Source organism: Arachis ipaensis, chromosome B07 (assembly GCF_000816755.2).
Source record: "Arachis ipaensis cultivar K30076 chromosome B07, Araip1.1, whole genome shotgun sequence".
Lineage (NCBI taxonomy): Eukaryota > Viridiplantae > Streptophyta > Magnoliopsida > Fabales > Fabaceae > Arachis > Arachis ipaensis.
This window is the reverse complement of record NC_029791.2, coordinates 26,633,945-26,644,967: the sequence shown is the minus strand read 5'-3', so window position 1 is coordinate 26,644,967 and position 11,023 is coordinate 26,633,945. Positions and strand designations below refer to the sequence as shown.

The 11,023-nt window shown below is 33.5% G+C and overlaps 1 long non-coding RNA gene across 1 annotated transcript; it reads right to left on the bottom strand.

Moving 5' to 3' along the window:
* Positions 3,305–6,382, bottom strand: LOC110264930. The gene is made up of 2 exons (XR_002351293.1): positions 5,571–6,382; positions 3,305–3,979 (listed from the first exon to the last, which is right to left on the bottom strand). It is a non-coding gene; the product is annotated as an uncharacterized LOC110264930 (long non-coding RNA).

Below are 11,023 nucleotides of genomic sequence, written 5' to 3'. Positions count from 1 at the left end.
TGGTTATTACTTATTAATTGATAACCAAAATGGAATGAAAACATTTCTTAAAAACATAGTGATTGTTTTCATACCCTCAAACATATATAATGCTACTTTTCTCTGTTTCTCTGACCTTATTGTTATTATGATTAGTTTAATTTACTCATACGTAAAAGATTTTAACCAACATTTAATCCATACGGTTAGAGAAGACGAAGTTTCCTCCTGCTGCCATTCTCTTTAACGAAACGTAAAATGTACTGTTAGTGCTATAACTTAATCTTTAATTTGATCTTACACGCACCAACATTTTCTGTATATGTGTCTAGCTAGTGTCCTCATGTATATTTCAAAGAGTTTCTTATATAATTCCAATAATAATTATTATAGGAAACACTGTTGTTTGCAATTTTGCATTTTTGCATTGTACCCTCTAGGCTTTCGAATTTTATGTATAAGTAAATTTGAACAAGTTAGCTTCTGGTTAATGTAATTAATAAAATATGAGAACATAGATTTGATAAGGTACTATAGGGAAAATGCTTTTCCTAATGGATACACTTCCCCATAGAAATCTATACTTACTATATAGAGAGTTATTACCAATTATAACATCACAAATCACAATTTGATTCTTATATTTGGGATGTAATAGCTGTATTTATTTGTATTTTTAAATATATATGTATGTATATTATGATTGTTAATGTTGTAAGTGTGAAATGTATAAAATTAGTCCTACATCAAAAAAAATAAGAAAGAGTGAGGGATTTATAAGATAAAAGATCCACTTACTTATTACTTTAAAATTTTGAGTTGGATGTGGTGTCAATATGTTAAATCAAAGAAAACCAAAGTTGTAGAATCGTTTTCTTGTGAAAGAAGAAATGTAGGTTTACTCTTCATTGATCGTCGACTAATATACACTTTGGTAACTTTGCCTTACGTTCTTTAAGTTATTTATTTACTAAGATCACAAGCTAATCTAATAACAGAACGTGTACCAATTATCAAAACTGAATAACTAACTTATACACTTGGCATAATTAACGCTTTGACTAATCATTAACACCCTTTCAAATTTAGGTTGTCATAATCTTGCACCTTAAACGTCTTTGAACTTAGTGAATAACTTGAGGGACAATGGCTTAATGAACAGGATGGCTCTACATACATCTCTTTTTATTCACCATTTTTTTGTAAAGGTCAATCTCCAAATGCTTGTACCTCCTATATGTTAGATACCATAATTAATAAGGATAGAATAATGTAATTAAAATTTATAAACAAAAAATAAATAAAATTAAACAAAAATTTAGATAATAATAAAAATAATATAATAAAATGATAAAATTGAATTTTTTTTTAAAATATATAAAGAAGATAAAATACTATTTTATACATTATGGATACTCATAAAAAGAAATTACAATCTTATTAATTATTTTTCTCTCTTAATTTTCACTCACATTAATATTGATCATGAAAAACTTCACTTTCAACAAACAAATACATAACCTATATATAATTTTTTTATGGAGGTGCATTTGATTTATAAATTGATCAAGTTGTGCACAAATTGCACATTATGAACCTCTTACACAAATCGCATAAGTTGTGTGTATTAGTAGTTTCTTTCACTTTAATCTTATCAAGTTATAATCTTTGATTAGGATGATTATGTTTATGTATCATCTTCAAGTTGATCAAGTTGTAACACTATATTTTGATTCTAGTCAAAATTTTATAATGTTTTTTAATTTTTTTCAAACTTCAACTTGTTCCACTACTTCTACTTGTACCATTTGTAACTTCTAAGCATTATTGTTTACTTCAAACTAAAAAGAAGATTTTCGCTTCTTCTTTTCACAATCTCCCAATCAAAATCATTCTTTTGATATATTCATGTTGCTCATATTTTTAATAGGCTAAATGAAGATCTGTACCAATCAAATTTATCTGTATTAATTGATTTTATCATGATATTTACAAAGTTGTTGTTGGTATAGATTTTTTTCACATACACTTTTTCTTGCTCCGCTACTTCACGAACAAAATGATATTGAATGCCCATATGCTTCGTTCTTGAATAAAAGGTTGGATTCCTTGCGATATACAAGGCACTCTGACTATCACAAAATATTGGAATCCTATCCTGAATATACCCGAGTTCCTCCATTAACCTTTGCAATCAAATTGCTTCTTTACAAGATTGCGTAACTTCCATATATCCAGCTAATGTAGTTGATAATACTACAACAACTTGTAAATTTGATAACTGTAACACCCTTATTACCAAAATGTCACGCTTTCGCCTACACCATTCTGATAGTAAGGATATTACGACAACATACATATATTTAGTAATAAAATAGGAGCCTTTAACTCGAAACCGTATCGACTTTTCTTTGAAAAACCGGAAATACTTTTTCCTTTTGTTCGTACGCACGTACATATATATATATATATATATACAAAGAATATTACATTCACATTCAAATATATGTAAATATATATAAAACCATGTCATAAAATCACAACTCCTATTACTATTTACAAAATGTAAATATTGATAACAAAGGCGAGGAAAAAGACATCTATGATAATATAGCCATAAGGCACAGAAAATTCTTCATAGACTTTCTCATCCATTTCTTGAAAAAGATAAGGCTGTAGGAGTGAAAATCTAACCACATGGTCTCACCAGAAAAATTTTATAATTGCTATAGAAGGATATACATGTATAATCAAAATATGTGTAACAACAGTCATCATTGCTCGTCTTATAAATCCTTATCTCTAATTTAACTTATTTCATTCTTAAATCCATCCAATCCGTTACTCATTAATTCTCTAACCTCAATCTTTATTTCAAAGTTATGCGATTATTCATTCAAAATCAAAATCATCCATCACGCCACCACAAGTCAATGTGTATATCAAAATTTTTACCAACTTACTAAGACATATAGCTTATACAATTACAGCCTCCAGCCCAAACAGTCATGGTCTTTGCCCTAAACATAATCGAACCACAGCCTCCGACCTAAAACATAATCAAACCACGGCATCCGGCTCAAAACATAATCACTTACAAGCCACCATACTCCACCGTAATCCAAACCAACAAGTCATAATCATAAGTAATCAAACTGTAACACCTTAACTTCTAGCACGTCATGATCGTACTAAGGGTAAGGCGTTACGACTCTAGTTTTCTTTTATTAGCTATTTAATATTGAGCCTCTACACGTTAACTGATCGATAGATTTTAAGAAAAACGAAATTCCTTTTAAATTGTATATACTTCAGCTCAACTATGTCAGATAAACATATACTCACATAATTAATATTAATACATAATAATTATTCATACAAGACTTAAATACAAACCTACCCCTCTGTAAAAATACAACACTTTACAACATCAAGGGCGAGGGAAATAAACCCAAAAGCAACTAGCCAAACAAGCCTTCTATTCGTCCGTAGCTTTTTAATTAGCCATCCTGTCTGTACCTCTGAAAATGTTTTTTTAAAAACTTTGGGGTGAGAACAAAGCCACACGTTCTCAGTAGGGAACGTGAATGCCGCAATAAACAAAGTAAATACAAATAGCTAGTTCATATCACAAAAACAATTTCACTTAAAACAGTTTTAAATTCCTTTCTTTAAATCACGTTACTTACACAAAAATTCAGTCACATTAACAGTTCCTTATCCATAAACAACATTCCTAAATACATTATTAAGACTACAACACAAGTAAAATATTCATCAAGCACACAAGCAAATCACCAAAACAACAGCTCAATCACAAATGAACAATAAAGCAAACGCAATCAAATGTAAATGCGCAAACAAGATGATGCATGCCTGTTCCTAGCGCAGGCCATGAGCTCATGCGTCGGTTGTCTACCCGCAACCCGACGTTACTCGGAGTGAACCCCGAATATGGTCCCTTTACTGTGTCAATTAGACACCTTGGCATCACGGTTACCTGTGTCAATTAGGCCTCATTATAATAACAGTTCAATGTGTATCACAGTAAGGAACAGTGCTATCAATTAGGCAAACATTTCCGCATTAGCAATCTCAAGCTATCAGTTAGGCGGGCCCTTTCGCATTAGCAGTTTGGCACAAAAGCCCATTCAATATAATTCTCAACTTTTATTTCATTCCTTGTTCCTCATTCTTTTTCTTTCCCTTTAAGTATCTTTTCCATCCTTTATTTCTTACTTTCTTTCCTTTCCATTATGCCTCCGCATCGTCTTACAACTAAACACACCTCCGCATCACCAAGTAGCTAAAAGTACCTCCACATCACCATGAAACTAGGCGTACATCCGCATCACCATTTAACTTTAAACGTTTCCTAGGGATAACTTACACACCTTTGTTTAACTAAGTTTATACATTCTGCTAAATTTGTACATATCCTTTAGGTCTAAGCCAAGTTTCACCACGTTTGGATTAGAATTGAATTAGATAGCCAACTTAATAAAATCTGTTGCTGCACTAAAGGGAATTTAGAAAAAAATACAGCAAGCAGTTCTGTTTTTAATAAATCTGTAATAAATTCAATTCTAATCCATTACTTCTAAATTTTGGTGAGGATATACTTAACACTCATAAGTTTTAGGACAAATAAATTTCAGATCCATAGCATCTCGTTTGGTTAATTAAAAGTCAGTTGGAAGTGCTGTCCTGTTTCTTTAAATTAGTTCTGAATTTCCTGCAAACAGCCCAACTTCCAAGAGACATAACTAACTCTACAAAATAGAAATGGATGTGAAATTTATACTCACTTAAAATAGACTGATATATCTTTAAAACCCTTTTGGAAGCAACTCAAAATTCCAAATAAATCAAAAGTTATAGCGTCTGAAAGTTGGTACTGCAGAACCAGAAAACCAGAAAATTCTGCAGCAACCACTAAACTTCAAAAATTCATATCTTCCAAACCACTTGGCCAAATTCCCTGAAATTTTTATGGAGAAATCTTGACTTCTTGAAGTTTGACAGAAAAATAATTTGGATAAAGAATTATGTCTAAATTGCTCCCAGTTTTTATTTTAAGCTGCTGCCAATTATGCAGAAAATTCTGCATTAAGTAATTTTAACAACCCTTCATACCATATTTTATATTCAAGCCTAAAATTCCTCTAAAACCATAATTCTAACTTTCTTTAAACTAACAAAATTTGCCCAAGAATGCTTAATTCAATATATCACCACTTCACATTATAGGTGCAATGTAATCATATTATCACAGCATCCATTCTTTAGCATCTCATCTATCACAACATATCTCAAGTTATGATTCATCAAATAAATTTCCAGCAGCCATCTCAATATTCCATACTCAAAACCACCATCAACAAGTACTAACATCATGTATCACTTCAAAACACACAACATCATCAATAATTACTACATGAAATCATTAAACCAATCACCAATCACAGCTATGATTCAACTCAATTCCAACAATTATTCACACAAAGAAGCCATAAACTATTTGCAATTACTCATTTAATGTTATTGGCGTTCATACTTTAAAACCTTTATTTTTAAAATAAACCCCCTACCTTGATTTGTCGAACCCGTAGGAACTAACCGCGATAATCCCCTTTCTTTATCCCTTAATTTTCAACAGCGGCAGCAACCCTCAATGCAGCCAGAGCAGCGGCAGTAGCCTCAACTCCTTCAAGGCAGCAACAACGACAACCGCACCAACTATGATTATCCCGGAGATGCATTAGCAATGAAGGTTTCGGAAATCGAAAAAACTGGAATTAGAACAAGGAGCATGTTCGTCAAATCGAGAAATAGTGGCAGCAGCTAAACGGTGGCAAGAATGGTGACTCCATGGTGGCGTGCAACTCGCCAGCGGCCGTTGCAGTGGCGGAGGTCCCCCTTCTCTCCCGTCACGTCACTCCTTCTCTTTCTCCCCTGTTCATCTGCGACGGTGATGGCTAGGGCTTCTCCCAGCAATGGCTCCTCCGACGATAATGGTTCCATCGACGGTAGCGGCGGCGAGAAAGCACGATGGCGATGCGACAGCGTCACGGCTCCACGATGGAATGGCGAGCTCGACAGTGACGATGGTCTTCGCACAGCAACGGCGCGTCTTTCCTCTGGCTCTCCTCCGCGAACTCGCTCTCTCCTCCGACGTCACCCTTCCTCTCCTCCCCTCTCTTCCCGCAGCTCTGGTTCCTCACTCTCAATCCCTCCTCGTTTCTTCCTTCTGATTTCTTCCTTTCTTTCTGCGTGGGTGTGGGTGGGATAAAAGGAAAAAGGAATGGTGATGGTGAGTGAGTAGCGGTGAGGAGTTAGTAACGTGGCTCATTGAGTAGCAAACAGGTGTGAAAGGGAAATTACATGTGTATGTAAGTTGGGTAAGAGAGGTTAGGGTTAGTGAAATTAGGGTCTGGAATTGGGAATTCAGGGTTTGAGTAGAGTTTTAATTCAAAACCAGATTTAATTCAATATAATTAATTTTAAGAATACTTATTTATTATTTATTTTTCAAATTACAAATCATTTTTAATTAAATACTCTAATTTACAATTTAAAGATAAATAAATAAATTTTCTTTTAGTTCATAAAATTAATCAAAACCTTCAATTATGTAATTTAAATTATATATAAAACTCTTTTATCTTTAATTACTAGAACTTTGAATTTTAATTAAACAAGAACCATTAATCTCAGTAAATCAAAAATATCTAATTATAATTGAAATTTATATAAAATCAAATTAATTTAAAACTTGAAGTCTCATAATCTTTCTAAAAATAAAACCATATATATTAAAATATAAATAACTCATTATTTATTTTCTAAAAATTTGGGTCTTACACAAACAATCACATACATAGAGAACAATCATGACAAATAGTATAATTAGTAGTACACAAATTATTAATTAGGCAAACTAAATCAATTATTCAAACCTAAACAATAGCAATCAAATGCACATGATACATGCCTATCCTATTGACCATGAGCTCACTTGTCGGTTACAATAACAAACCCGACACATCCGGTAGCTGATCCGGACATAGAAGACCACATCACAGAGCAAGTGGGACTAACCACAATTCTTGCATCAACCCATGCAGGTGCTTCACACTGCAACCCAAAACAAGTGGAACAACACCTCAACCCTTGCATCTACCCAGGCAGGTGCCTTTCACCACATCCCGGAGCAAGTGAGACAACGCTTTAACCCTTGCATCTACCCAGACAGGTGTTTAAAATCTTAACCCAAAGCAAGTGGGACGAACCAAAACTTTTGTGTCTATCCAAGTGTCCCAAATCTTAACCCGGAGCAAGTGGGACTAAGTCACAACCCTTACATCTATCCAAGCAGGTGTCTCTAAAATCAAGTCGTTATCGGAGAATGATTCATTAAATTCATCATATCTACCCCCAACATCAAATACAATCATTTTCATCATCAAATTCTTGACAAACATAATTATAATCTCATATACCATTCTTTGATTAATCGCTTTGTAGGCTATCAAGCCAAACTTCCATAATTCCTCAATATCAATTTAAATTATCCCAAAGTCTTCAATCGTTATCTCAAAATCAAATGAGTTAAATCATAAATCAATTTCTCAAATTAACAAAATTATAGAACTCATTTTTATTTAACCTTGAATAATCAATCTCATTATTTTAAATTCATTAAAATTCTTAAATCATAACTCTTTAATTAGAATCAATCAAATAAACTCACTTTCGATTTAATCAAGTTTTTCCAAAATAATTTACAACTTCACTTTTAAGTTTAAGACATTCTCGAAAAGTATAAAAATTCATTTCTTTTTCACCAAATCAAATTCAAATACTTTAACTCCTCTAAAATTTTTTAAAACAGTGCTTCAATCAAATTAACCAACTTCAACTTCTTTTTTAAGTTCAAAATTTTTTCTCAAAGACTCACAAATCATTTATGCTTAAATACCCATTTTTATTACTTTATTTTTCGCTTAAAGTACCCCCAAAACATAATCTTTTTCATAATTAATCAAACCCAAAATAAGTTAATGCTTATTATTCAATTTCACGTAATGCTTATAAAAATTTCAACAGCATCTCCTCTAAAATTCGGACTTTGCCACCCTTCAAGGGTTCCAACCAAACCAATATCTCTCATCAACCGCTTCAATATCAAACCATTTTCCAAATATACATATAAATTAGATAATCTAGAACACTCAACAGTTCTCAATACAAACCCATCAAACAAATCAAGAATCCCAACAATTAGGAAATCAAGTCCATCACAAGCAACCCAACTCTTCATTTAATTCTTAATCCAAACTTAGTTAACCAGTTTCATTCATCCGAACAGCTCAAAGTAATCCATAAGATTCACATAATCATAAAAATATATTTTTATATCGATATCAATTTATAACAATTCTCAGAAATAAAATGGGTTTAAGAAAAGCTTCTACCTTAAATAGTTAAAACCTATAAAATAAATGCGTCCAAAAGTCCTTTTTCTCTTGACCCGCAACAATGACAGCCGCAACCACATCTCCATTATACCCGCAGCCACAACAGCAACTTTAATTACAAATATGCAATTATTGGAGTTTGACCCTACGTCACCAATACCTCATAATCTTCAACAAATTATAACAGAATACTGATTTTCAAGGGTTTCGGAATGAGAACGCTTACTGTAACTAAGGAGAAACGACTGAACCGAGCAGCAGTAGCTCCGGTGGTCACAACCATGATCTCGGCAGCCACAGACAAGGTGGCACAGCTCAAAACGGCGAGCAGCGGCGGTGATGCCAAGCCAACAACAGCGGTGATAGATTGGCGGCAATGGAGGCACGACGGAAAGTAGAACGCGATGGCGGCAACTCCCTCGACGGTGACGGCGACGATGATGCAGGCTCCACGACGAAACAGCGACAACAGCGCAGCTGGCAGCTCCTCGCAGCGACGGTGACGTCTCTCGCGAGCTCTCTCTCTCCTTCTCTCTCTCAACGTCGCACTCTCTCTCTCCTCCTCTGGTCTGACGGCGACGGCAACAATGGCACCTAACCCCGCCGATGTCGTCCTCTTCTCTTCCTCCTCCCTCCGTTTTCCCCTCTCTTCTTTTTTCTTTCTTTTTCTTCCGCCGGGAGGGGGTTGGTGGCGTGGTAAAGAGAGATGATGAGGTGAGTGTGTGTTGTGATAAGGTTAGAGTAGTGTAAATTAGGGTTTGTTTTGGAGGTTTTGGAGTTTGGTAGATTAAGAATTTTAATAAAATAAAAGGGTAGAGTAATAATTTAAAATCAAATTTAACCCAATATAATTAACTTTGAAAATACTAATTATTCTTCAACTTACAAATTATTTTCAATTGAGTACTCTAATATAAAAATTAGAGATAATCAGATTAATTTTTTGTTTATTCAAAAAATAAGGTTCAAAATCAATATATTCAATTTAAAGCATATAAAATCCTCATTATTTTTTAATTACTTAAACTTTAAATCATAAATAAGAAAATACCACTTACTATGAAAATCATGTGAGTTTTAATTAATTTTAAACTCAAAAGCTCATAATTTAATTTCTAAAAATTCGCGATCTTATAATAACCAACTTACTGCACCTCCTATAAGTGTAAACACATAGCGAATAGTGAACTTTCTTTCGTCAAGGTCTCTTGCGAAATCAAAATCACCATAATCTTTGATGGTAAGATTAGATCCTCCAAAATATAGAGTATTATTAAAGGTTATTTTGATATATCTCAGGGTCCTCTTCACAGCACTCCAGTGCTCTTTTCCTGGATTTTCCATGAGCTGACCATCCCGACAGATTGAGTAATATCTAGTCTGGTGCAAATCATGATGTACATAAGACTTTCCACCACAAATACATATGGTACCAGGGATATTTTTATCTTTTCTGCTTTACTGCTAGGACACATCTTAGAAGATAATTAAAATTAATAAAAAGTGGAGTAGATATTAGCTTACACTCTTGCATATTGAAGTGCCACAAGATCTTTCTCAAGTAATTTTCTTGAGATAGCCAAGTCTTCCTATCTTTTCTGTCTCGACAAATCTGCATCCATAAAATTTTGTTTGCTGGTCCCAAATCCTTCATATCAAACTCCCTAACTAACTGAGTCATTAGTTCTTTAGACACAATTTTTGTTGGGGAATATCACTAATATGTCATCCACATATAATAGTAGAATGATGAAATCATTGTTACTAGACCTAGTGTAATAAGCACAATGGTGTTACTGAAGTCTGCTATAATCAAGGCTAATAATGAAGGAATTAAATCTCTTGTGCCAATATTTCGGTGCCTACTTTTAACTGTATAGAGATTTCGTTAGTCGGCAAACCAAGTTTTCTTTCTTTGGTTCTTCAAAGCCTTTTGGTTGGAGTGTATATATTTCTTCTTCAAGTTCACCATAGAGAAAGGTAGTATTTATATCTAGTTTCTCTAGATGTAAATTATACACAATACATATAACAAGAACTACTTTGATTGTAAAAATTCTGACTACAGGAGAAAATATTTCATTGAAATCAATAACTTCTTTCTAAGTAAATTCCTTCACCACCAGTCTTGCATGGTAGCATTCTATTTGGTCATGACTATCACGCTTGATTTTGCAGACCCATTTATTACCAATGGCTTTCCTTCCATCTGGGAGTGGGACAACTGGACAAGCTCCCATGCCTTATTTCTGCATAGTATTTTTATTTTTTTTGTGTGGCTATCATCCATAAAAGAAGAATTTGAAATTTCTATAGCCTCTTGAAAAGTTGATGGTTCTCCATTTTCGGTAACTAAACAATATGCATCATGACATGTTTTTATTTCTTTTGGCATGTTAGCTATTTTTCCTTCATGATCAGAGGAGCACCATTAGTCACCTTCAACGACCCACTTTCAGTATTGATCTTGTACCCTTGAAAATCCAAAAGCCTAATGAACAAAAAATTTTTTCTCAAGTCGTTCACATGTCTTACACCTTGAACTGTATAGATAGAATAATTAA